General features: G+C 42.5%; 1 protein-coding gene and 1 long non-coding RNA gene across 6 annotated transcripts in view; both read right to left on the reverse strand.

Annotated features, from left to right (window-relative positions):
• Positions 1–2,707, reverse strand: part of DNAJC4 (DnaJ heat shock protein family (Hsp40) member C4) — a 338,056-nt gene extending 335,349 nt beyond the window's left edge. Inside the window, exon 1 of the mRNA XM_033955045.1 lies at positions 2,623–2,707. The gene's annotated coding sequence lies outside the window, so the exon portion shown is untranslated. The remainder of the gene's footprint in view (positions 1–2,622) is intronic.
• Positions 2,708–13,961: 11,254 nt separating this feature from the next.
• The window catches only part of LOC117365695, a 60,937-nt gene continuing 49,247 nt past the window's right edge, over positions 13,962–25,651 (reverse strand). For all 5 annotated transcript variants that reach the window (XR_004540444.1, XR_004540440.1, XR_004540442.1 and 2 more), the window contains 2 exons: positions 24,359–24,449; positions 13,962–14,565 (listed from right to left, as the gene is read on the reverse strand). This is a non-coding gene — a long non-coding RNA (uncharacterized LOC117365695). The remainder of the gene's footprint in view (positions 14,566–24,358; positions 24,450–25,651) is intronic.

The raw sequence follows: 25,651 nt of genomic DNA on the forward strand, positions 1-25,651 counted from the left end.
AACGCCATGTCCTTCTTAAGGTACGGCGACCAATATTGGACTCAGTATTCCAGATGTGGGCACACCATCGCCCGATATAGCGTCAGGATAACTTCTTTCGTCCTGGTTGTAATACCCTTATTGATTATACCTAGCATTCTATTCGCTCTCTTAGCAGCCACTGCGCACTGTGCCGTCGGCTTCATTGTCATGTCCACCATTACCCCCAAGCCCCTTTCTTGGGTACTCTTATTTAATAACATCCCTCCCATTGTATAGTTGTACCTCGGGTTTCTGCTTCCCACATGCAATACTTTAAATTTCTTTCAACGTTGAACTTCATCTGCCATCTCGTTGCCCATTCCCCTAGTTTGTTCAAGTCCCTTTGCAATTCTTCGCAGTCCTCTTTGGTCCGAGCTCCACTAAATAGTTTGGTGTCGTCTGCAAATTTTATTATCTCACACTTCGTCCCTGTTTCTAGATCGTTTATGAATAAATTAAATAGCAGTGGCCAGAGCACCGAGCCCTGCGGAACACCACTTGTGACCCTCCTCCAGTCCGAATAGTGGCCCTTCACCCCTACCCTCTGTTTCCTACCCGCCAACCAGTTTCTGATCCATCTATGTACGTCTCCATCCACCCCATGGTTCTTCAATTTCCGGCAAGCGAATCAGATGTAAGAGCTGATGATGATGGGGACGAGGGAGAGGGATGTAGTGATGATAGCAAGTCAAGAAATGTCAAGATCATCAGTTCTTTTACACACGAACTGAAAAAGAGTTTATTGCAAAGATTTCGAGACATTTTATGCAATAATAACTCTTACAGATTAAGCAGCTTTCTGGACCCAAGATTCAAGGCTACATATGGTGAGGTAACAGATTTAACTACATTTTTTATACAAGAGATCCTGAAGATGCAAATACCGAGCATCCCACCAGCAATACTAACTGAATCAGAAAGTACTCCTGTGGTACCTGAACAACTTCACTCGCAAGATACAGATTTACCTCGTCGGCGACAGAAGCGTAGCTTTTGGGAAATAGTTAAAAATACTAATGTGGCTGCCATTAAATCTAGACTTCCATCGATGTCAGACAATAGTGAAATCAGCCTCAGATGGAAACTGATGGTGATGTATTTGCATACTGGCATGACAGACAAGAGAAGCTACCTTTACTAAACCAGCTTGCTCAGAAGTTTCTATGTTCGCCAGCAACTTCTGTTCCTTCAGAAAGAATATTCTCTGCAGCAGGTCAAATAATTGCTGCTCAGCGAAGTTGTCTGAAGCCAGCCAAAGCTGACAAACTGATATTTCTAAAGAACTGGCAAATGTAATTTATTTAATTCTGTTATTTAATTCTGTAATTTATTTAATTAATGTTTCTAACTAATTATAAAGCTATGTTATAGTTTGGATGTTCCTATTTTTCATATGATATTGCCTTGGTTAAATAAAATGTTTAAACTTAAAAAGCTGTCATTAACAGTGAATCGAATCGAATCGAAATATTTTTCTCTGAATCGGGCAGCACTAGTTAGAGTGGCTTATGTCCTCCTCTCTATGGTTCACTAGCCCACCCCTCAGGCTACTTAAGATACTAGTTTTTAATTTTTATCACCATAATTACTTATGTAAACCACTATGAACTTCACGAAATATTGGCGGCATTCAAATAAAAATTGAATTGTATTGTATGCAGCTTTACAAAACTTCCCTTTAGTAGGTGCTGATGTTCTGGAGACAGGTATGTACGTTTTTATTCTGAAATTTGTGGCAGAGTGAGGAGGTCAGTGATCACTGGGGGAGTGTGTGGGGGTCTTTAAATTGTCTCTGCAGTGGTTATCTGGTCACTTTGGATACCTTTCTGGCACTTATACCTGCTTTTATAACTCACAACGTATACGTTTCGTCCAGGAAGTCTCGTGAAACATTTGATTATCCCTGCAGGACAACTAAGCCTAGGTTGGCCCACATCCTGCCCACATACCACCCTAACCACTCCTCCAGATATACCCCTTTTAACTCTGGGCACACAGCAGCATTCAGAGGCCTAAAAAGTCCCTGGATACGTCCAGAAAGTCAGTTTGATTATTGGCACTTGGATGACCTTTCTTTTAGGTCATCCAAGTGCCCACCTAAAAGGGTGAGTTTTTAGACGTTTAAGTTATGATTATGAGTTCCTTAGATGATATGATAGTCAGTGACAGAGCTGGGGATTAGGACAGAAACACAAGCAGACCCTCAGGCACATTTCAAAATAACTGATGTGTGCCAAACATAATACAGTACTAGTTATCTCTCCCCCCAAACAATATGTTTGCTCGATATGGGGATGGGGGTGGGCTTCCAGTGCCTACAAAGCTGACTCTTATGCCTCAGGCTTATCCACAGAGATTTAGCACCAAGAAATAAAGCAATTTCTTTTCTCCCCTTAAAAGAGAGCAAAACGTCGGCGACTCTTTTAACACTACCATGAACAGCATTATAAACTGTTTTCGAGCGAGTCCCTGCGTTTACAATTTCCTAACGTTTGGCTTTATTTTTCACCTGTATGGGGGAGGGGAGGGGAGGGGCAGCGGCATCGTTTGCACATAACAAATGAGGGGGAGAGGAGGAGGCGCGGTCGTTAACTGACTCACTGATTGACCGATGCTCTCCGACTCTAATACAGCTGCCGCCACCACCATCATATCATCCGTTCTTCCGCGTCATCCCTAGCCGCCGTCACATCCGGGTACTTTTGTTTGCCCTGCCCTTCTCTCCTCCTCGCCATCGCCGCTTTTTTCTTTTTCTGAATGCGCGCATGGTCTTTGCCTCCTTGATTTTTTCCTCGTTTGGCCAGAACCAGAGGGGCAAAGAAAGGAGATGTGCGGGAATTTCAAAGTGCCAAATGCAAACAAAATGAAGGGAAAGTATTTAGGAAACTAATCGAAAAACAAGACTTCATGAATCTGTTCTGGTGACCTTTCTGCTCATAAGGCTCTCAGGTTATGGAGGGGAAGCATGACCTAATGAATGCTAGAGCAGTGTATCTCAAACTGTGTTCCAAGTCACACTAGTGTGCCTCCTGAGGTTTCAGGTGTGCCACAGTACACTGGAGAGGCGTAAGTGCCAGCTGACTGCCTACAGGAGGTGCCTCATGGCGAGAGGCACGTGCTATAGGCAAGTAGTGGCTGCCAGCACCTGGCCTTCTCTCTAGCCCTCTTCCCTTCTGGCAACCCCCTCCTTCCCCTCTCCACACACACAGAGGCATCTCAGGAGGGCCTTCACACACGTGGATATCAACATGGTTAAAATTTGGAATGATCTTCCTTCAGTTATTAGAATTCTCTCTTCATTGACCTGCTTTAGAAAAACATTGAAAACATATCTATTCACAAAATTTCTCATGGATAATTGTTTAAAATCCCTTGCTGACAATTTTTTGCTGATATTTAATGATTCTCCCTTCATTATTATTCTTCATCTATAGTCTTAAGATTATGTTGTTAACCGGTTCGAGTCCCTCTGGGAATGACCCGGTATATAAGACTAAAGATTAGATTAGATATCTACACACTTTCAGGTGCCTCAAGCCACAACCACTACTTTTAGTGTGCCGCGGCTCGAGAAAGTTTGCGGGATACTGTGCTAGAGTATCCGGCTGAAAACCGGGAGGGTGTGGCTGCCTGTTGAGCAGGCTCCTTTAACCTTTTTCATTGCCTCGGGTGCAGAAACTACACACCAATGGCTGAGAGGTCCATGGAGGAAGCTGCAGCAGCACACAGTCCATGAGCAGTCTAGGGGGACTGGGTAAAATGCGGACCTTAACCTCACCCCATTAAAAATCTGTTTATTTCAGGGAGTGAGCAGGATCCCTGAAGTGTTGCCTTTTGGGCGGTTTTCCCACCTAATTGGGCTAGTTTTTAAATCCAACAGCAGGAAATAAAGGGCTTGTACGGGTTTTTGGGTTATTTTGTCCATCAAGCCCCTTCCCTTCCCTTGTTTAAAAGCAGATTGAAAACCCACCTTTTTGATATAGCTTTCAATCCTTAACCCTACTCCACTGCCTTCCAACCCAGCTAGCTGATTAACCGTTCCCCTTGACTGTATCCATGACATCTTGTCTGTCTTGCCTGTTTAGATTGTAAGCTCTTTCGAGCAGGGACTGTTTTCTTATTCTTTGTGATTATGTACAGCGCTGTGTGCGTCTGGTAGCGCTATAGAAATAATTAATAGTAGTAGTAGTGGTGGTAATGGATTTGCTGGCAAACTTCCTGATTTTTTTTCATTGGTTCTGCAGCACAATGGGCCAATCACAAATGTCCCCACTTAGGAGCGAAGCAGAGGGATGACATCACACATCTATGCATGCTCGAGGGACTCCAGATTTAGCCCAGAGGTTGGGGAAGAAGAGACGAGGCGGGCTGGGGGCAGAATGGGGTGGGGCCATGTGCCTGGGGTTTTGCATCTCAAAATATGGTAACACTAACCAGGATGCACCAGGCAGGGTCTGTCTGTGTAAGGTAAATTCCTTTATATGGGAGACTAATCCTCATTTGGTGCATTCCAGAATACACTGCACAAATTTAGGCACCACCATTTTCCAAAATGGAGGGAGGAGCAAGAGGGCATTGCTCCTCCATCTTGAAGGTAGGGGGGGTCATTAGACACTAGGGAGTTTTTTTTTAAAGGGCGAGGGGTGCCTTTAGGGAATTATTTTTTAAAAGTGGAGGCGGGGTTGGGAGGGAGACTGATAGTCTACCAGGGCTACTAGTTTGGGGAGTGGGGGTATCACAAGACACCAGGGCTATTTGGGAGGGGGTTAGGGGTCTGGGGACCCAGAGGAGGCTATTAATTTTTCCACGCCAATGAAAAGGGTGAACTAATACTATGCCTCCTCAGACCTGGCATTAAAATTTCTCACATTTATGCTCGCCTTAAAATCTGCTATGTACTTTTCTGCATTACAGTGAAATAACTAATAGCCTTGATATAATTAATTTTAATGTGTTATGTGTGAGCTAACTTCTGCTCTGAACCCTTTTCTATATCACTGACTTGCTAACATGCATGCATTTCTTATTAATTGTGCGCTGCTGCCAACAGTATCTTTCTGCATCTGTCCCCCAGGAAAATACCTACCTTACCTAAATTAAAAAGGATGAGCTTTGGTTCTCAAAAGTAGTAGCTGAGAAGGTAAGGAATAAAAGGTTAGCTTTCATAAACTACAAGAGATTACAGAAAAAAGAAGACAGCAAAAATATCTGGAAAAGTTAAGAGGCTGGTCGTGTAGTCAGGAAAGCAAGGATGCAAATGGAAGAAAAAATGGCTGAAATGGTAAAATGGGGAGAGAAGACATTTTTTAGATATATTAGTGATAGGAAGAAGTGCAAAAGTGGCATTGTAAGACTCAAAGGTGAAGGGGAGGAATATGTAGAAGCTGATAAAGAAAAGGCCAAATTGTTTAACAAATATTTCTGTTCTGTGTTCATGGCTGAAGTGCTGGGAGCAAGACCGCAGAAGACAAACGTGAATAGGGATAGAGGAATAATAGACCTCGATCGATTTTCAGAGGGTTGTGTTTATGAGGAGCTAGCTAAAATAAAGGTAGACAAAGCGATGGGGCCAGATGGTGTACATGCGAGGGTGCTGAAGGAACTTAGGGAACTTCTGGTAGCTCTGCTGACCTTTTCAACAAGTCTCAAGTCAGGAGTGGTATCGGAGGACTGGAGAAGGGCGGATGTGGTCCTTCTCCACAAAAGTGGAAGTAAGGAAGAAATAGGGAATTACAGGCCGTTAAGTCTGACTTCTGTGGTAAGCAAATTAATGGAAATGCTTTTAAAACAGAGAACGGTCAAGTTTCTGGAATCCTATGGATTATAGGATCGGAGGCAACATGGATTCACTAGAGGTAGGTCCTGCCGGCAAATCTGATCAATTTCTTTGACTGAGTGACCAGAGAATTGGATAGAGGATTTGTGCTAGATATGGTGTATTTAGATTTTAACAAAGCCTTTGACAGTGTTCCACACAGACGTCTAATAAATAAGCTGAGTGCCCTTGGGATGGGTCCCAAAGTGACGGACTGGGTCAGGAACTGTTGAGTGGAAGGCGACAGAGGGTAGTGATCAATGGAGATCACTCTGAGGAAAGGGATGCTACCAGTGGTGTGCCTCAAGGTTCTGTTCTTGGGCCTGTTCTTTTTAACATTTTTATAAATGATATTGTTGAAGGGTTGTCAGGTAAGATTTGCCTCTTTGCGGATGATACCAAAATCTTCCATGGAGTAGACACGCCGGATGGTGTGAATAACATGAAAAAAGACATGGTGAAGCTTGAAGAATGGTCTGAAATTTGGCAGCCAAAATTTAATGCTAAGAAATGCAAGGTCATGCATTTGAGCTGCAAAAACCTGAGGGAACAGTACAGTTTAAGGGATGAAGAACTTATGTACACAACGGAAGAGCGGGATTTGAGTGTGATTGTATGTGATGATCTTAAGGTGGCCAATCGGGTTAAAAAGGAGACGGCGAAAGCTAGAAGGATGCTAGTGGATCGATTTTTCACTCCGTCAAAAATTACAAAGATTAGGGGACACTCGAGGAAATACTTTTAAAACCAAAAGGAGGAAAATTTTTTTCACTCAGAGAATAGTTAAGCTCTGGAACACGTTGCCAGAGGATGTGGTTAGAGTGGTTAGCGTAGCTGATTTTGTGAAACATTTGGACAAGTTCCTGGAGGAAAAATCCATAGTCTGTTATTGAGAAAGACATGGGGGAAGCCACTGCTTGCCCTGAATCAGTAGCATGGAATATTGCTACTCCTTAGGTTTTAACCATGTACTAGTGACCTGGATTGGCCACTGTGAGAACGGGCTACTATGCTTGATGAACCATTGGTCTGACCCAGTAAGGTTTTTCTTATGTTCTAGGCTGCATAGGGAGAGGTATGGCCAGTAGGAAAAAGGAGGTATTGGTGCCTCTGTATAAGACTCTGGTGAGACCTCATTTAGAATATTGTGTACAATTTGGAGGCCACACCGTCAAAAAGATATATAAAGGATGGAGTAGGTCCAGAGGAAGGCTACTAAAATGGTGTGTGATCTTTGTGATAAGGCGAATGGGGACAGACTTAAAGATCTCAATCTGTATACTTTGGAGGAAAGACGGGAGATGGGAGATATGATAGAGTCTTTTAAATACCTACGTAATGTAAATTTGCATGAGTCGAGTCTCTTTCATTTGAAACTGCAATGAGAGGGCATAGGATGAAGGTAAGAGGTGATAGGCTCCGGAGTCATCTGAGGAAATACTTCTTTACGGAAAGGGTGGTAGATGCGTGGAACAGTTTCCCAGAAGAGGTGGTAGAAACAGAGACTGTATGAATTCAAGAGAGCCTGGGGTAAGCACATGGGATCTCTCAGAAAAAGAGATAATGGTTGCTGTGGATGGGCAGACTAGATGGGCCATTTGGCCTTTATCTGCCGTTATGTTTCTAAATCAGTGGTTTCCAACCCTGTCCTGGAGGACCTCCAGCCAGTCAGGTTTTCAGGATAGCCCTAATGAATATGCATGGAGCAGATGTGCATGCCTCTCACTTCAATTACATGCAAATCTCTCTCATGCATATTCATTAGGGTTATCCCAAAAACCTGACTGGCTGGTGGTCCTCCAGGACAGAGTTGGGAACCACTGAGCTAAATGAAAGAATTGTCATATAGGGTCAGACAAGGGGTCCTTCAAGCCAGAATGCTGTTTCCATCAGCAGCCAATCCAGGTCACAAGTACCTGGTAGTGTCCTGGTAGTGCAACTGAGACTGCAAACTGCACTACAGAGACTAACAGATACTTCTGCTCAAATCAAACCAAGCCCAAGATGGCTATCTCCCTGTCTATCCCGTTCCTAAAACATACTGCTTTAACTTTGAAGGCAGTCATTTAGTCCACCTGTGGCTCTACAATTCACACTAGAAGTTGTACTACAAAGCTCTGCTAACTCTGCCTTAAACATGCACTCGGTTGCATTATACTTCTCTCCTATCTCTGCCTCTAACAGAGACTCTTTACTTCCAAAATGTTGCACCCTTGACATAGCATATGCTAACTCCAGGAGACCTTTCAAGATAGTCTCCTCACCCACATTGTGAACCCAGCCTAGGCCCTCCCACCCCTAGGCTCACGTTATATATATATATAGACTCACCCTCCAATCAACCCCAACATACCCCACCTGCTACCCCACCAAATCCTACTAGAGCTCTATATCCCTATCCCAACCACCACAGCCACTCAAAATTAATTTACCTTCATAATACCAATACCACAAGCTGTGTTTTCGCATTTAATGCCAATTACTCTCCATGCCAACATGTATTCCCCCATCCCAGTCATCACAGGCGAGGGTAGATTTGGTGAACTCTGTCACCTTCCCCAAAGCCTACCCCATCCCCCTCACCCACACACAATAACTACTTTTCAGAGTCTTCCTCCTGCTATGTGGCTGTCAACTTGTCTGATAATGGAGTCCCCCATGACGATTGCTGTCCCCTCTATCTTCTCTTGCTTCTCTAGCCGCAGGTCTGTGTCCCCAGTGTATGTCCATCTCTCCAGCCGTAGGTCCATGTCCTCCGTGTACTACTCTAAACAGCTATTAAAGACCTCCAATAGATCAAAAAACCTTTTCAAACTTAAAAAAATATACTCACAACGAGATATTCAGTATTTTAACACTGAACTCAACAGCGAAACGTTCTCAGATTACTTCGCTGACAAAGTAGACAAAATACGGTCTCACCTTGATCCACCATGCTACAGACGTTGTCCCCCCGTGACTTAGATAAAACTAAAACCACAACTGGAAACCTAACTAACTTCAAAACTGCCTCCCACGACATCGCTAAGATACTAGAAACAATTTGCCCTTCCAGCTCCAACTTGGACCCTTGTCCAAAAGATGCCTTTGTAGACTCCATCCTTTCTCTCATTAACACCTCTCTACAAACGGGTATAGTGCACGCAAACTGGAAGTCGGCAGTCATCAGACCAATTTTGAGAAAAACCATGCTTGACCCTAATGTGCCCGGCAACTTTAGACCTGTCTCCAAGATTCTGAAAAAAATAGTGTTAACCCAATTACACTCCTTCATTAACGAACAAGGCACCCTATCCAACTTCCAATCAGGATTCAGGAAATTCCACAGTACCAAAACTGTCCTTCTCAACATTGTCGACGACTGCTGGAAACTCATGGATAAGGGTAACGATGTCCTTCTGGATCTCACCTTCAACACTATTGATCATCCTCTCCTCATTGAGCATGATGGTTCTCCTCTTTCCTGAATAAAAGATCCCAAAGCATTTTTCTCAATAAAGTGCTATCGAAACCGATCACATACAGTGTACCATAGGGGGCTCTGCTATCCTCCCTATTATTTAATCTCTACGTTAGACCTGTCTTAGATATAGCCCGCAAACCTCAAATACAGATTCATTCCTTCGCAGATGACATCTAATCGTATCTACTACTTAGAGAAGCCTGGGATGCTCAGATTGCGAAACTCCTAACCTGCTTCTCAAGAAATCAAAAACTGAATGTCTGTCAACAAATTACAACTAAACGCTTCCAAGTCAGAACTGCTTTGTATCCGCAAAGAATGCTGTGTATTCGTCTATCCCTCGCTGCGCTGGGACTCAACTACTCTAACTGCGAAGGACCAAATGTGCAGCCTAGAAATACTCCTTGACTGCAACCTGTCGCTTTCCGACCATATCTCAGGTGGTATCGTCCTCATTTTACTACCTGCGACAAAAAATAAGGAACTACTTTTCAGAGTCTGACTTTGCCCAACTACTCTATGTCTTAGTACTCTCCTGCCTGGATTACTGCAATGCGCTATTCAACAGTCTCAGAGCAAAGAATATACGATGTTTCCAGTGTGTTCAAAATGAAGCGATCAGACTTCTAGAAAACCTCAGTGCACACGACCCTGTCTTCCAGTCTCTAGCGTCGGCTCACTGGCTGCCTGTAGCCAAACGTTGTGTCTTCAAGGGCCTGATGCTAGCATTCAAATCGGGCGCTGGGCTATGTGACAGCTAAGCTTCCTCCATATGTGCTGAACCGGTCCCTCCACTCCTGGACGAAATACACCTCAAAACTCCCTCTGGTCATGCCCTTCGACTGCAAACCGCCAACCAATGGCCCTACTCCTTCATACGAGCCACTGGAATCGACTGCCCCAGCAGATCAGATCCCTTGATGGACTCCTCAGCTTTAGAAAAGCAATAAAATCATACCTGTTCAACTAAACCCCTGCCCTTGACCACGGGCTTGCACTGCGGGGATTGGGGCAGGCAGGAGTTCTACGGCTCTTAGGAGGGCATTACTTTTACAAAACATGCTTCCAGATCGTATGCATGTGTTGACGGGAAGAAGATGGAGGCTGACCGGGGCAAAGTTTTACAATGAATTTAAAATCGCAAGTGCTGATTTAGAAGAGATTGTGGGAGGCAACAAGGAGCAGGAAGCAATAGGCAGAACAGTTATTTCGATTTGTACATGCTATTCCGATGAAAGGTGATCCCCCCCAGCTACTCCTTACTAGTGGGTACTGGATTCTGCAGAGCCCCCCCTCTCCCTTTCTCATCCTGCTAGTTGTTTCTTTGAGTATATCTTATTTGGTAGACCTTCTTATAATCCTGCAAATATAAAGGACATCCCAACTAGGAACTCCTGAGCAGTGGGTGTACAATACACCTATGTCTATTCTGGCTGTGTTCTCAAAATGGCTGCTATGACTGGCATGATTCCTGCTCTGACTACATCACTAGTCCACCAAGTTTACTAGTCCACCTAGTTTACTTTTGTTTAGACCAGAGTTGCAGTTCAAACAGTTAAAAAAAGGTTCATTAAAATAGCTCTTTGTAGTAAAGACTCAAAAAGTGTATTCCTGGGAAAATGTAGGATATAATCGCCCTACTTCGTTTGACTGACGGTTTTGTATATTATTACTATTTTAATTAAAAGGTTAAAAGACAGCTCCTTTCATTATAGCCAGGGGATGCAGTTCGGGTCAGGCAGAAGATCGGGGCTGACAGGGCATTGACCAGGGCAGCAGAAGGCAGGGCAGTTGGAAAGGGCTTGAGCGACTGGTCCTCAGCAGTCGCTTGTTTGTGATTGGCCAGCCCAGTCGGTGTTGCAGGATTTTGGTTAGTGAATCGCGTCCCTGCCTACTTTGCATGCCGTTCCCCTCATTTGCATGCACGGGGGATGGTTGGCAGAGAGGTAAGTGAATCGGGCCGGAGGGAAATTGGGTCACTAACCAATCAGTACACGATCAGTTTGCTTAGTGAATCTAGCCCTATGTCAATGTTTGTGCCACACTCTGAGTGTCAGCTGATAAGTCCACAGAGAAGCTAATTTCTAAGGAGTTTATCATCCCAACTTTACAGATTTAAATTCCTGCTAAAATTTTGTATCAAAATAATTTATTTGGATCACTCTATTTAAACTATTGTGCAAAATCATAGCTATATTTCGTGCAATCAAATTGCCCAAAACAAAAAAATAATACAAAGAGTATACCCGAAGACTCATTTTCAATCCTTGGTGGACTAGTGATGTAGTCAGAGCAGCAGTCATGCCACAGTCACAGCAGCCATTTTGAGAACATAGCCAGAATAGGCATAGGTGTATTGTACACCATTGCTCAAGAGTTCCTAGTTGGAATGTCCTGTATATTTGTAGGATTATAAGAAAGGTCTACCAAATAAGATATAATCAAAAAAACAATCTGAGCAATCATTACCACAGAGATGCTTTCCCAAGGTGCAGCATGTAAGAAAGTGAAACCCACAGAAATAGGAAACAGGTGAAAAGAAGTGAGTTCAGAGCACCAGTAAATTGCTCCTTGTTTTGTCTTCTCAGAGTATCAAGCTTTTTTTTATAAACATAGAGGTTCTTTTATCAAGCTGTGCTAGCGGGGTTAGCACATCGGATATTTCATCACGCGCTAATCCCCACGGCAAGCAAAAAAACCTAACGTCTGGTCAATGGAGGCATTAGCGACTAGCACGGCAGGCGTTTTAACGCACGGTATTCCGCGCGTTAAACCCCCCTACCGTGCCTTGATAAAAGGACCCCATAGTAACAGTGGCATACCCGGGGCCAATAATTTTTTAACACCCCCCTCCCCTCATATCAAAATATATACACTATATTTTATTTTTGCAATTTTTCAAATATTACACGCTTAGAATTGTTAATAGTTACATTTGAAAGTTATCCAAGGAAAATATTGAAAAATAACATGTCTCTATTTAAACTCCAATTTAAAGAAATGAGGAAAAAGGAGAGGCAAGATTACAGAAAATCATGGGGGACCAAAAATATAAAGCAAAATTACAAGAAAATTATTTTCGGACCAGACAGGATTTCACTTTGCTACCGCAAAGGAAGGCCTGACGCGAGCAGAGCAGTGAAGTTCCTGGACCATGACTCTGACATTGATTCTGGGAGCACCCCCCTTATGGTTTGCACCTGGACTCACCCCCCCCCCCCCCCCCATCGCCCCCTTGGTACATCACTGCATAATAATTTATAGTGATTTTTTTACCTGTGTGGCTGCTGTGTGGTTATGTTTGCAGTTGCTGTGGTACTGACAGTTATGTGTTTCAGTATGTCACAGTACCAGGCACTGACATTTTCTTCTTTCTGGGATAGAGGCTAATCACACAGACTCACTCTGTATGTATAAAATCCTACCGTTAATCAGTAAGTAATTAATTTGTTTTATCTTGTCATCAACTGTATTAAATAAAGAATGGGATTAAGGATTGGAGTCAATTCTTGGTAACAAGCAGCTCCAGGTTTAAGCCTCTGAATAGACTTGGTACATAGCACTGAGTTTAGGAACATACTCAGTACATAACACTGGGCTCCTTTTACAAAGCCGCGTTAGCGACTTTAGCACGAGCAACTTTTAATCATGCACTAACCCCTGCGCTAGCCAAAAAACTACCGCCTGCTCAAGAGAAGGCGGTAGCGGCTAGCATGGCCGGCGGTTTAGCGCGCCTTCATAAAAAGAGCTCTAAGGGGCTCACATTCAAAGTATATAGACACACAAAGTGTGCCATTTAGGTGCATACTGATGATGTCAAGATTGGGCATCAGACACATCCACTTGCTCTGAAGCACAGCCATTGTGAGTAATGTATCTCTTTTTCTTTTCTTAACCTTTTGGAAATGAGGTTTAGTATGCAATATACATGTATATATATTTTTTCATGTGCTTTGCTTAAGTAATGCATTATTAAACATCAAAAAATAGAAGCCCCATTCACCTATATGTGGATGCCTCCAGCACGCTTAGGAGACGCCTAAGTTACATCCACCTTACTGAAGCCTCAAAAGTAGACCTAGAACATTAGAATTGCCACTGCTGGGTCAGACCAGTGGTCCATCATGCACAGCAGTCCACTCACGCTGCGGCCCCAGGTCAAAGACCAGTGCTCTAAATGAGTCCAGCCTCATCTGCATACATTCCAGTTTAGCAGGAACTTGTCCAACTTTGTCTTGAATCCCTGGAGGGTGTTTTCCCCTATAACAGACTCTTACTATAAAATAGAGGATTTAGTATGCAATATATATATACAGTCAAACCTCGGTTTACAAGTGCCGCAGTTTGCGAGTGTTTTGCAAGATGAGCAAAACATTCCCGCAAATTGTGCCTCGATAACTGAGCGTTGACTCAATTTGTGAGTGCCCCACCCCCTTCGGCGATCCGGCATCCCCCACCGAGCGCCCAAACACCATCCCTTACCCTGCTTTGGCACTGGCACCAGCACCAATACACAGGGCATGCCGGTGCACGAAGGTCCTCCCTCTTGGCTGGGCTGGGCCTTGAATATCTGCGCATGCTCAAGGCCTTCTGGTCTCGCTCTCTCCAAGATTCTTGGAGATCTGGCCCTGAGTTGTCAAGTTGCAATAATTAACAAAAATTTCAAGAAAAACATTTTAGTAACAGACAGACATTTTTTTTACATCTACCAGGGATAAGGGACACCTGAGACCTGGTTCTTGGGTATGGCCATATGTCATGGTAGAGAAGTTTGCACGAACAAGAGATCTGTGGGCCTCCTGCTATGGAAATCAAATATTACAGAGTCTCAGTTACTGATACCAGTGGTCACAACAAAGTGCAGAGAATAAAAATGCAAGCACCTTGGCAACATAATGTCAGCAATCTGGGAAGTATGATATTGTGACTGATTTAATGATCGGCTTAGGAGTGTATTTCTTTGCATCATTAACATAGAATAATTCTAGGGTACAAATAAGAGATCAGTGGTCCTGCACCCTGGTTTTGTTCAAGAAAGGGAGGGTGGAAAAAATCTGAATTAGTTTTGCAATGCTAACTTTGTATGGGGGATGTGGGGTGGGCACCAGCACATCTAGCAGAGAACAGTGGTCTCTTTCTTCCTGATGTATTTATTCCAGGCCTCTGATGTCAGTGTCTGAAACTTGTTGTTATACACCCCTAACTTCTTCTACTCCGGAAGCTTCTGCAACCAATCCTGTCTCATTTCTTCACCCTCCAGGGTTTTCTGAAAGAAAAAAAGAACCTGGTGAGTGAGAGACGACCCTCAAAGCTAAAGAAAAGATATGCTAATTGCAATAGTTATTAAAGAACTCATGTCTCAGAATGGTTTTTGTTATCCAAAACCCAGTTTTACATTCTATTAGTATTCTCTGAGTTGCCTGCTTTCTCCTTGGATGCAGCTGGAAGGGGGATTAAAACATAGAACCCAGGGGCCTGAGTTCTCTGTACTACCTTTTTTTTTAGGTTCAGAAGACAGAACTGAACCTGTAGATCCTCAATCTCTTTTTGGGGATCCAAGGGTCAGCCTGGCATGTTAGTGATTCATATTTTCTATTTTTCACTGCCTTCCTTGAGCAACTTCCCAGGCCTGTGATTATTAATACTCTGCTATTCTCAGCTCTGTGTTTCTCCTGCATGAGGACTTCTTGATGAAAGCGGTAGTAATGAATAAAGAGTGGGATTACATGATGGCTCCTGGATGAAAGAGGAATGGAAACAAGCAAGGAGAGATATTGCATGATGACACACACGAGAAGGGAATGGGGAGAGAGACCATGTGTGCAGGGCAGGATTAATCCTTCGATGGGCCATAGGCACACAAGTACACTGGGCCCGTGACCCAATCCTGCCCCTCTCTCTATTTATTTATTTGCCTGTTTGCTTGCTTCTTTACTTCCACTTGATTTCTTTTATTTTAAAATTGAAAGCAATGAAGATTACCATACCAGTGCACAATTTTTCTTAAAGCAACCCCCAAACATCTCTGAACAAATCACCCTCTTCTTTCCCTTCCCACCTACTTCCCCAGTACTCTGAATCCTTTCCATATGCATACAAAAGTGTACTGCAACCTTGATTCATCATTCAGGTGAGATTTCCATTTGATCCCTACACAGAGGCAACTTAAATATACCATACTATACAGAGATAAACTTGTTAGCATACATGCCAACAAAAAATCACAATACCAAGCTTTGAAGAACAGTTCTACAAACCTCAAAATTGGCATACTCATCAATTTAGCAAAAAAAAGTCATGGTCAAAAAAAATGCTGCATGAAAATATTCTTTATGTGAAGTTTTAGCATTAAATATGAATCCAAGGTAACCCAAATTCAAAATCTGAGATGAAATGTTTAATCGCAGAGTCTGACACACAAAAAGAAATTTCAGAAGGAAATTCTATTGTCTTAGGATGATTCAAAAATAAATTTACTTTTTTTTTTTTTCAAATAACAATAAACTTTTATTGATAATGACAGGAGTCGCCATTCAGCATATCACAAGTAATTGGAAAAATTACAGTAGACTCAATTATAATTTCTGATGGAATTCATTATGTCATATATATAAAATGGAAAGAACAATAGCTATACAACAAGGGAATTATAATAATTTTAATAAAATTTGGGAGCCATTAAACTTCTTATTGTAATGAGTAGATACCATTTTCTAATGAAATATACACCGTCTAATGATAGGAAGTGGGAGGTTTTATATTAGTTTTCATATTGGGAAAATAACAGAGGGAATGATGGGAGGGGGGTGGTAATTTTAGGTATTATAAGATAAAGTAGAAAGATTGTCAAGTGATATGTTTAATTTTACTGTTATGATGTTTGTATACTTGATGTAAGATTGAAAATGAATAAAGATTTTTTTTTTTTTAAAAAGGATGATTCAAAAATAATTTTTGATTTATTTACATTCAAAGCTTCACAATTTTTATTCAATCACTTGTAGACAGTTGACAAGCAAAACGGTAGCCTGAACACAGCATCCAAACTAGATCAAAGCTAAAAAATAATAATAATTTGAACATTGTTAACATGAATTCTTAAAAAAAAAAAAACCCCACCTAAATTTATTTATTTATTTATTTAATTTTCTATCCCGTTGTCCCCCAAAGAGCAGAACAGGTTAAACATACGTAATATCAGTACAAGATTACAATGCAAGTTTTCATCCTAGTTGGCACATATTAGTTGTAGTTATCCTTATGTCACATAGACTGGTTCGTTTGCCAATATACAAATCCCTGAAAACCTAACATTGTGGTACTAAACAATTTAAAAAGCAACACAGAAAGCACTGAACCCAGATACTCCGTGCCATATCATATAAAGACACTGCTGCTGACTTTCCGGATGTAATGCAGGAAGCCACCAGGAAGAGTTAAGAAGAAGGTCAAGGAGGCATGGAGATGAGAGGGTCAGGGGGCATCTATCTCCTCTGGCACTGCAACTGAATCTTTGGACAGCTGGCAGCAGCAATGAGGTGAGCTTGCTTCCATCAGTCTACCCCAGAAGTCCACTTATGTGGGAACAGGAAGTTTCTGCAGAGAGGCGGCTTCTGGGGCACACTGATGGCAGCAGGCTCACCTCGTTTCTGCTGCTGGCTGCCCAAAAATTCAATTGTAGTGTCAGGGAGGAGGTAGGTGGGGGAGTCGGGTGTATGGCAGAGCGCTGGACAGTTATCAGAGCAGCACATCTACGGTGGGCCCCCATGAAGTCTTTGGGCCCAAGGCACTTGCCTACTAAGCCTACCTTTTAACCCGGCCCTGAATACTTGATGTATCCCTGGAAGTAGACCAATAGTAAAGATTGAGGCCATACATGACAGTTTCCTGATGAGAGCTGGGGAGGAAGCCAAAGATAGAAAGACTGTTAGATGACTTCCTGAGAAGAGATAAGTGAAAAGTAAAGGAAAGAGTCCAAGTTTCAAGTTTCAAGTTTCAAGTTTATTCAATCTTTTGATGGATCGCCTATAACAATTACTAAGCGATGTACATATAATAATAAAAGAGATAAGAAACTTAACATAATAATTAATTACGTGACATAAACTAAAAACATTTAAAACGTACTTGAGGGGCAAGGAAAAATTAAAAAGTTACAATTTCGGGTTATATAAGAAAAAAGGGAAAGTACAAAAGGTAGGGTAAAAAGTAGAACAAAATGGCTCAAGCAAACTTCGTTAACTTCTTTAACAATAAAACCAGATCATAAATAATTTTAAAAAAAAAGAAAAAAAGAGAAAAAAAAAAAAAAAAAATAAAAACTACTAAAGGTCAAAGGCATCATTAAATAGATATGTTTTTAATAGTTTTTTAAATGTTGAGATATTTTTTTCTGATCTAATGAATTGAGGAAGTTTATTCCACCTTTGTGGGCCGGCGACGGTAAAAGTATCAGCTCTTCTGGTGCCTATGAATTTTAGAGATGGAACTGTTAATAAGCATTGGTCGGAAGAGCGAAGAGATCGGTGTGGTTTATATGGAATTAAAGTTTTGGAGATAAATTGAGGTTCGTTGGATGTTAACGTTTTGAAAATTAGAAGCATTAATTTGAAACAGATCCTGTGATTTACTGGTAACCAGTGAGCATCTATTAGTAATGGAGATACGTGGTCGAATTTTTTTGCATTATAAATTAATTTTATTGCTGTATTTTGAATTATTTGTATTCTTCTTATTTCTTTATGTGTGATATTTAGGAATAGAGCATTACAATAATCTATTTTCGCTATTATAAATGAATGAATTAGGATCTTTAAAGAAGAAGGAGTAAGAAATTTAGCAATAGATCTTATCTGCCGTAATTTATAAAAACAGTTTTTAACCATATAGGATATGTGTTCATGATAGGATAATTTTTCATCTATGTAAATGCCAAGAATTTTTGTTGAGGATACCATGTTAATGGGGATGTTGTTGAGAACAAAAGATTTAGAAAGAGAAATCTCGTTTTTTCCAGTTAAATAAAATGGATTGAGTCTTATTAATGTTTAATGCCAATTTGTTTGTGTTTAACCAGTTTTGGACGAGCTCTAGCTTTTGATTTATTGAGGAAATATCTGTAGTGTTTTCAGGATCTAAAGGGTGTAAGAGTTGGATATCGTCTGCGTAAGAATAAGGGATGAAGCCTATGGCCTGACAAAGTTCTAGTAAAGGAGCGAGAAAGATGTTAAACAATAGAGGAGACAAAATGGATCCTTGTGGTATTCCAAAGGTTGCCGTGTAAGGGGTGGATTCCTCATTGTTAAATCTAACGATGGAGGTTCTGTTAGTAAAATAAGATTTAAACCAGTCTAAGACTTGCTCGGTAATTCCTTTTTCTTTTAGTCTTCTTAGGAGGAGATCATGGTCGATGGTGTCAAAGGCGGCGGAAATGTCTAAGGAAAAAAGTATTACTGATTTGTGTTGATCGAGGTAGTAATGGATGTTAGAGGTTAAGCCTGTTAGGGAATATTCAGTATTATGGAATTTTCTGAAACCTGTTTGGTTCGGGTGTAATGCGTTTGTTTTTTCGAAAAAATCAGAAAGTTGGTTGAATATGATTTTTTCTGTCAATTTTGCGAGGAATGGTATGTTTGCTATCGGACGATAATTAGTTAATTCATTAATACTGGTTTTGTAATTTTTCCCAATAGGGGTAATGTAAGCAGATTTCCATTCTGATGGAACTGTAGAGGTAGTCAAGCTACAATGAATAAGAGCCAATATAAAAGGACCAAAATGGGAAAGGTTTTTTTTTAAATAGAATGGAGGAATTAATTCAGATCGGGAGCCTTTTAGATTAACCTGAGAAATTAATGATTCAATGTCTTGTAAGGAGGGAGTTTTGAACTTTGAACATTTTGCTGTAGGAATAAGGTCAGATTGATCAGAGTCATTGATGCAAACAGAAGGATTTTGGGAAAAGGATTTCCGGATATTATTAATTTTAAGAATGAAGGCGTCCGATAGTTCTTGAGCTTTTAAGGTTGATTTCTGCGTTGAGGTTTTTGATTTATGTAAAGGGTCCATTGATTTTAAAATGTTATAAAGAATGGAGGAGTTTTTCGCTTTCTCAATTTTTTTGGAATAGTAAATTTTCTTTGTTATATTAATTTTTGTTTTATAGTGAGTTGCTTTATCTCTGTATTTTAGTAAATTATCGGTTGATTTGTTTTGGCGCCATTTTCTTTCAAGAGAACGTAATTGTCGTTTGATTTGATGAAGCTCTGAATTATACCAGGGATTGATGGCTTTTTTAAGAGAGATAGTTTTTGAGGTTAATGGGACTATTGTATCTAAGAGTGAGGTTAGTGAAAGATTCCAAGCAGAGACTAGATTAGTAATTGAATTAGTGTGTGACGTTAGAATTTCTGGGTCAAGATGTGCAGTTATATCTATGTCTTCCAATTTATTGTATTCTCTGTAAGATATGGTCTTGAAATTAGATGGTGGTTGAATGGACATGAGTTTTGAAAAAGAATGGCTTCTTGACAAAAACTGGGAAAGAAGAGACTTGAGAGAAACTAGGCAGTTTAACAGGGAGCCTCTACCTCCCTCTCCCCCCCCCCCATTAAAGTTTGTGATGTAAGTGGTAGGTTTGAGGATTAATTGGTAAAATAAAGCTCCTTTCAGTACAAATCAGCTCTTTGGCAACAAAAGATGAAGGTTGAGTGTGAGCCAGTGTGGGGTGAAAAGCTTCATCTCTCAGCTCACTAAGCACATTAGAAAGGGCAAGGGGAGGTAGGGGCATGGCTGTGGAAGGGACTACTATAGTTCTATGCAGGTCACTATGCATCAGCTAAGAGCAGTTTGGGGCAATTGTGGGAAGATGGGAAAAGTTAGTGACGCAAAGGATGGAGCGAGGGAGTGTGAAATGAACCCTTCATTATGGCAAACTGTTGGAAAGCCCACATTTTTCAGGGTGAGGGTAGCATTCCTTTTCCTATCTGTTCACAGAAATGTTTTGGACTCTGCTCAAGCCATGAGGAATGGTGGCAGTGACCAGGGCTGACCCTCATCAGCAGCCCAGAAACAACCTGTTTCTTTTTTTTTTTCTGGAGTAGTAGATGTAATGTTATCCCCTGGTATCTGGGATTTATCTGGAGGGGCAAGGGGTGTTCACAATACCTGGCAGAGGGCATGCAGAATAGCTGAAAAGGTAGGGAGGGGGGGTTGGTTATCTCCACTAGGGCAGTGGTCGATAAACCGCGGTTCTTTAGCCACATGAGTGCGGCTCAGCTAGTTAGAGCAGGAGTGCCCAACCTGCTTCCCTTTCCCGTAAAGAGGATGCTGAAGTGCCGGGCCAACCAAACTTCACCACCCAACATCAATCGCTACCTGGCTGGCCCGGAATTTCCTCTCCGACGTTATTGACGTCGGGTGGGGAAGGTTGGTTGGCCCAGCGCTTCAGCATCCTCTTTATGGGGAAGGGAAGCAGGGAGAGCTCAGAACTTGGCGACGGCCTGTTCCCCAAAGGTAGTGGCAGCCTATTCCTCAATGGCGGTGGCTTGGGGGAGGGCAGGGAGAAAGAAAGGGGGGGGCAGGGAGACAGAAAGACAGACAGGGGGCATGGAGAGAGAAAGATAGGGAGACAGACAGAAAGGGGGCATGGAGAGAGAAAGACAGAAAGAAAGATGGCATGGAGAAAGAAAGAAAGGGGGCACGGAGAGAGAGAGAAAGACAGACATACAGAAAGAAAGGGGGCATGGAGAGAGAAAGAAAGAAGGGGCAGGATGAAAGAAAAGTTGGAGGGAATGAGGTCTGGATGAGAGGAAGCATACAGGAGGCTGAAAGAAAGGAAGAAATATTAGATGCACAGTCAGAAGAAAGTGCAACCATAGACTATTGAAATTATCATAAAACAAAGGTAGGAAAAATTATTTTATTTTCAATTTAGTGATCAAAATGTGTCCGTTTTGAGAATTTATATCTGCTGTCTATATTTTGCACTATGGCCCCCTTTTACTAAACCGCAATAGTGGTTTTTAGCGCAGGGAGCCTATGAGCATCGAGAGCAGCGCAGGGCCTTCAGTGCAGCTCCCTGCGCTAAAAACCGCTATCGCAGTTTAGTAAAAAGGGAGGGGGTATATTTGTCTATCTTTGTATAGTTGTTCCTGAGGTGACATTGCATAAAGTTATCTGCCTTGACCTCTTTGAAAACCCGTGGAATATAAATTATAATTAACATTTTCTCTGCTTATAGTGTGCTTTGTGTTTTTTAAAATTTTATTGTTGGTAGATCATTTTGACTTGGCCATGAAGGTAAAGGGGGGGAGGGAAGGAGGGAAGCTGCTGAAAGACATCTAGTAATCCTTGCAGGCTTGACTGTGCAGGGAATTATTTTTGTAAAATCATGTTTTGTTATGTGACTGGCATTATTTAGACTTTAATTTCTATGAATGAATAGAATGAAAATGATATAAAATTGTTTGCTTGTTTTTATGTGCGTGCGCTGAAGGGAAGTGGAGAGAGAGTGGGCTGAGAACGCTGAAGGGAAATGGGGAAGAGAGAGTGGGGCGAAGACGCTGATTTATAAATTGACAATTGTACAGAATATTGTTTCTTTTTATACTTTAATATAATAAGTTCAGTATAAAACTATTTGAGGTTTGTGTGGTTGGGATCAGATGGTTTGCGGGGACAGGAACAGAGCTCGTGGGGACGGGGCGGGGACGGAGACAAATTTTTCCCCCGTGTCATTCTGCTTCTTGTGCTGTGCACCAAGCCTGCTTTTGGTCTCAGATATACATGTGTGTCTCCAGATGCTGGCCTGTGAGCTACCAAGAGAATATGAAGATGTTTACTGTTCTTCAGTTCAAAAAGTACAAAGAACTAGCAGTTAGCTATAGACAAACTTTTAAAAAAACATAGAAACATAGAAGATGACGGCAGAAAGGGGCCATGGCCCATCAAGTCTGCCCACTCTAATGACCCACCCCCCATGACATTACCCCCCTAGAGTTCCCACATGTATATCCCATTTCCTTTTAAAGTCTGGCACGCTGCTGGCCTCAATCACCTGAAGTGGAAGTTCATTCCAATAATCAACCACCCTTTCAGTGAAGAAATACTTCCTGGTGTCGCCATTAAATTTCCCACCCCTGATTTTCAGCGGATGCCCTCTTGTGGCCGAGGGACCTTTAAGAAAGAAGATATCCTCTTCTACCTCGATACGGCCCGTGATATATTTAAACGTTTCAATCATGTCTCCTCTCTCTACGTTCCTGTAATCTTTTCAGCCGTTCCTCATACGGGAGATCTTTGAGTCCCAAGACCATCCTGGTGGCCATCTGTTGAACTGACTCAACTCTCAGTACATCTTTTTGGTAATGTGGTCTCCAGAATTGTACACAATATTCCAGATGAGGTCTCACCATGGATCTGTACAACGGCATTATGACTTCGGGCTTCTGGCTGACGAAACTCCTACGGATACAACCCATCATTTGTCTTGCCTTTGATGAAGCCTTCTCCATTTGATTGGCTGTTTTCATGTCTTCACTAATGATCACTCCCAAGTCACGTTCTGCCCTAGTTCTAGCTAAAGTTTCACCATTTAGTGTGTAAATTCTGCATGGATTTTTGCTGCCAAGGTACATGACCTTACATTTTTTAGCTTTGAAGCTTAGCTGCCAAGTCGAGGACCAATGTTCCAATCGAAGTAGGTCCTGCGTCATACTGTCGGGCACGGTGCCTTTACTTACTATGTTGCATAGTTTGGCGTCATCAGCAAATAATGTGGTTTTACCTTGAAGCCCCTGAGTTAGGTCTCCTACGAATATGTTGAAAAGGATCGGGCCCAAGACCGAGCCCTGCGGCACTCCACTGGTCACCTCTGATGTTTTTGAAAGGGTGCCATTTACCATCACTCTCTGAAGTCTACCGTTTAGCCAATCATTGACCCTTGCAGTTAATGTTTCTCCCAAACCCATCGATTTCATCTTGCTCAATAACCGGCGGTGTGGGACACTATCAAAAGCTTTACTGAAGTCCAAGTACACGATATCTAGGGACTCCCCCACATCCAGCTTTCTCGTTACCCAGTCGAAGAAGCTAATTAGGTTGGATTGGCAGGACCTTCCATTGGTAAATCCATGTTGGCGGGGATCCAGGATCGTATCTAGTTTGTGCTTAATTAGTGTTTCCATGAGTTTACTCACTATGGATGTGAGACTCACCGGTCTGTAGTTCGCAGCCTCTGCCCTGCATCCCTTTTTGTGGAGAGGGATGACATTAGCTGTTTTCCAGTCCAGAGGGACTCTTCCCGTATTCATGGAAAGATTGAAGAGCACGGATAATGGCTCTGCCAGGACATCACACAACTCTCTAAGCACCCTGGGGTGTAGATTGTCTGGTCCCATGGTTCTGTGCACTTTGAGTCTTGATAGTTCGCAGTAGACGCTGCAGGGTGTAAACTCGAAATTCCTGAACGGGTCTTCCGAGCTTTGCTTTTAGAGGAGACTATAGTAGTTGCATAAATGTTAGTGCTGGTTGCACTCAGGTTGGTGGCTTGTTTGGTTCCATCTTGTTTAGGCTATTTGTCTATTGTGCAGAGCAGAAAAGGTTTGACTTGGGGAATTCCTCGTGCCCTCCTTATCAATTGCTTTGGTACAAACTGAGAAGCTGATTCACTGCCCAGTGACACAAGGAGGTGGAGTTGAAAAATGTAGGTGATACCTTCTGCAATCCTCATGGGTGAACGAAAGTAATCCAATGGTCAAAACTCATGCTTCTTTATACTGGAAAGAAGATTATTGAGGTAAGAACCTAAACTTTCCATTCCAGGGGCAGGTGAAGTGCCAGGAGAATTCAATTTAGGGAAACAGTCATAGGTTACACTCAGGTACTCTGTCACCTGGACATTTGACCATGACATATTCTGAGATGCACATAGTCAACTGGGAGTTGACTATGGGGTTTAGGGACCAACCATTGCTTTTGGCTTTGACATTAGCACCTAGTAGCTGGCATAAAGGTGCATATGAGGTGGAGAGGGTCTACGAGATGGACTTATTACTCACCTGCCTCAGCACGCAGTTCCTCCCGCACCCCCTGGAGGAATTCTGGCTCCTGTAGCCGCAGGAGCCAGCCCTGTTTCCTCAGGTTTTTCACCTGTAGGGAGAGCGAAAAGGGGAAGGAGAGAGGGATGGTCAGGTTGAATGCCAGGTGCATGACATATTTTATAAGCAGTATGACATGACATCCCTACTCATGCCTCTACCTCTATCTCGCAGGACAGTACCCATACAATCTGAGATGAACATGCTGCCTTCCTAGTGGAACAGTGCTATTACCCAACACATTGCTGATGTAGTGACTTACTGGTGGTACATGTGTACTGGTAGCTTCCTATGGCATCCTATGGTGGTTATGTGGACAGGAGGCAGGCCAAAAGAACACTATCAGGTAGAAAGAGGGTAAACAGGACAAATAGAAATTCTCCCTTTACCATGTATATTCAGGGTTCTGGGATACTGATCCCAGAGATATATGTATAGAGGTAAACAGCTGCTTTGAGAAATTTTCTACCAGTTCCCACAAAAATATTAACCAGAAAAAGACAAACTATTTCTCCCTTCGGACGTTAAGTACCTGGACCAATCAGAGCCTTAGGCCCCTCCCGGGCGCATCTCAGGATGCACCAGGAAGGGGAACCACCATTTTGTAAGAGGTGGGCCAGCCAGCCGGAGTGGGTAGGAGTCCTTCCGGCCAGACTTTGTGAATAAGGTAGGGAAGAGTGGGGGGTGGTCAGGGGCACGGGGGAGAGGTTGGGCAACAGCAAGAGGGAATGGGCATCTTTCTCGCTGCAGGGTGGGGGGGGGGGGGGTAGTAGTAGGGGGAATTGTGTGACATGGCAGGAGAGAGTGAGCATCTCTCCTGCCAATCTTCGATTTGGGGTTTGGTTGGGGGGTTTTAAATTTGCATGGGGGGGTCTGAGCTGTCAAACTTTACTTTCCTGTCAGTGCCTGAGCCAATCAGTGCTCAGGTACTGATCAGAAAGTAAGGCTACGACAGCTCAGACCTGTCGGCAAATTTTAGCCACAAATATGGCACAACGAGGTTAGGGAATCACTCGGCAATAATAAAGAATCACTCGGAGTGCTCATTTTAATATTAATTACCTCACTGTACTACATTTACATGGCAGTATCAAAGACTGTTAGGAAACTCGGAAAAGGCTATGCATGGTAAGACATTTTGATAATCCGCCAATAAAATACATGCACGCTAAACTGGTGACGGGACTAAATCGCGCGAGACAACGGCGCGCCGACAACTGAGCGCAGACAACTGAGCGCAAGGTTGATGGCGTG

The sequence above is a fragment of the Geotrypetes seraphini genome, chromosome 8 (genome assembly GCF_902459505.1).
Source record: "Geotrypetes seraphini chromosome 8, aGeoSer1.1, whole genome shotgun sequence".
Lineage (NCBI taxonomy): Eukaryota > Metazoa > Chordata > Amphibia > Gymnophiona > Dermophiidae > Geotrypetes > Geotrypetes seraphini.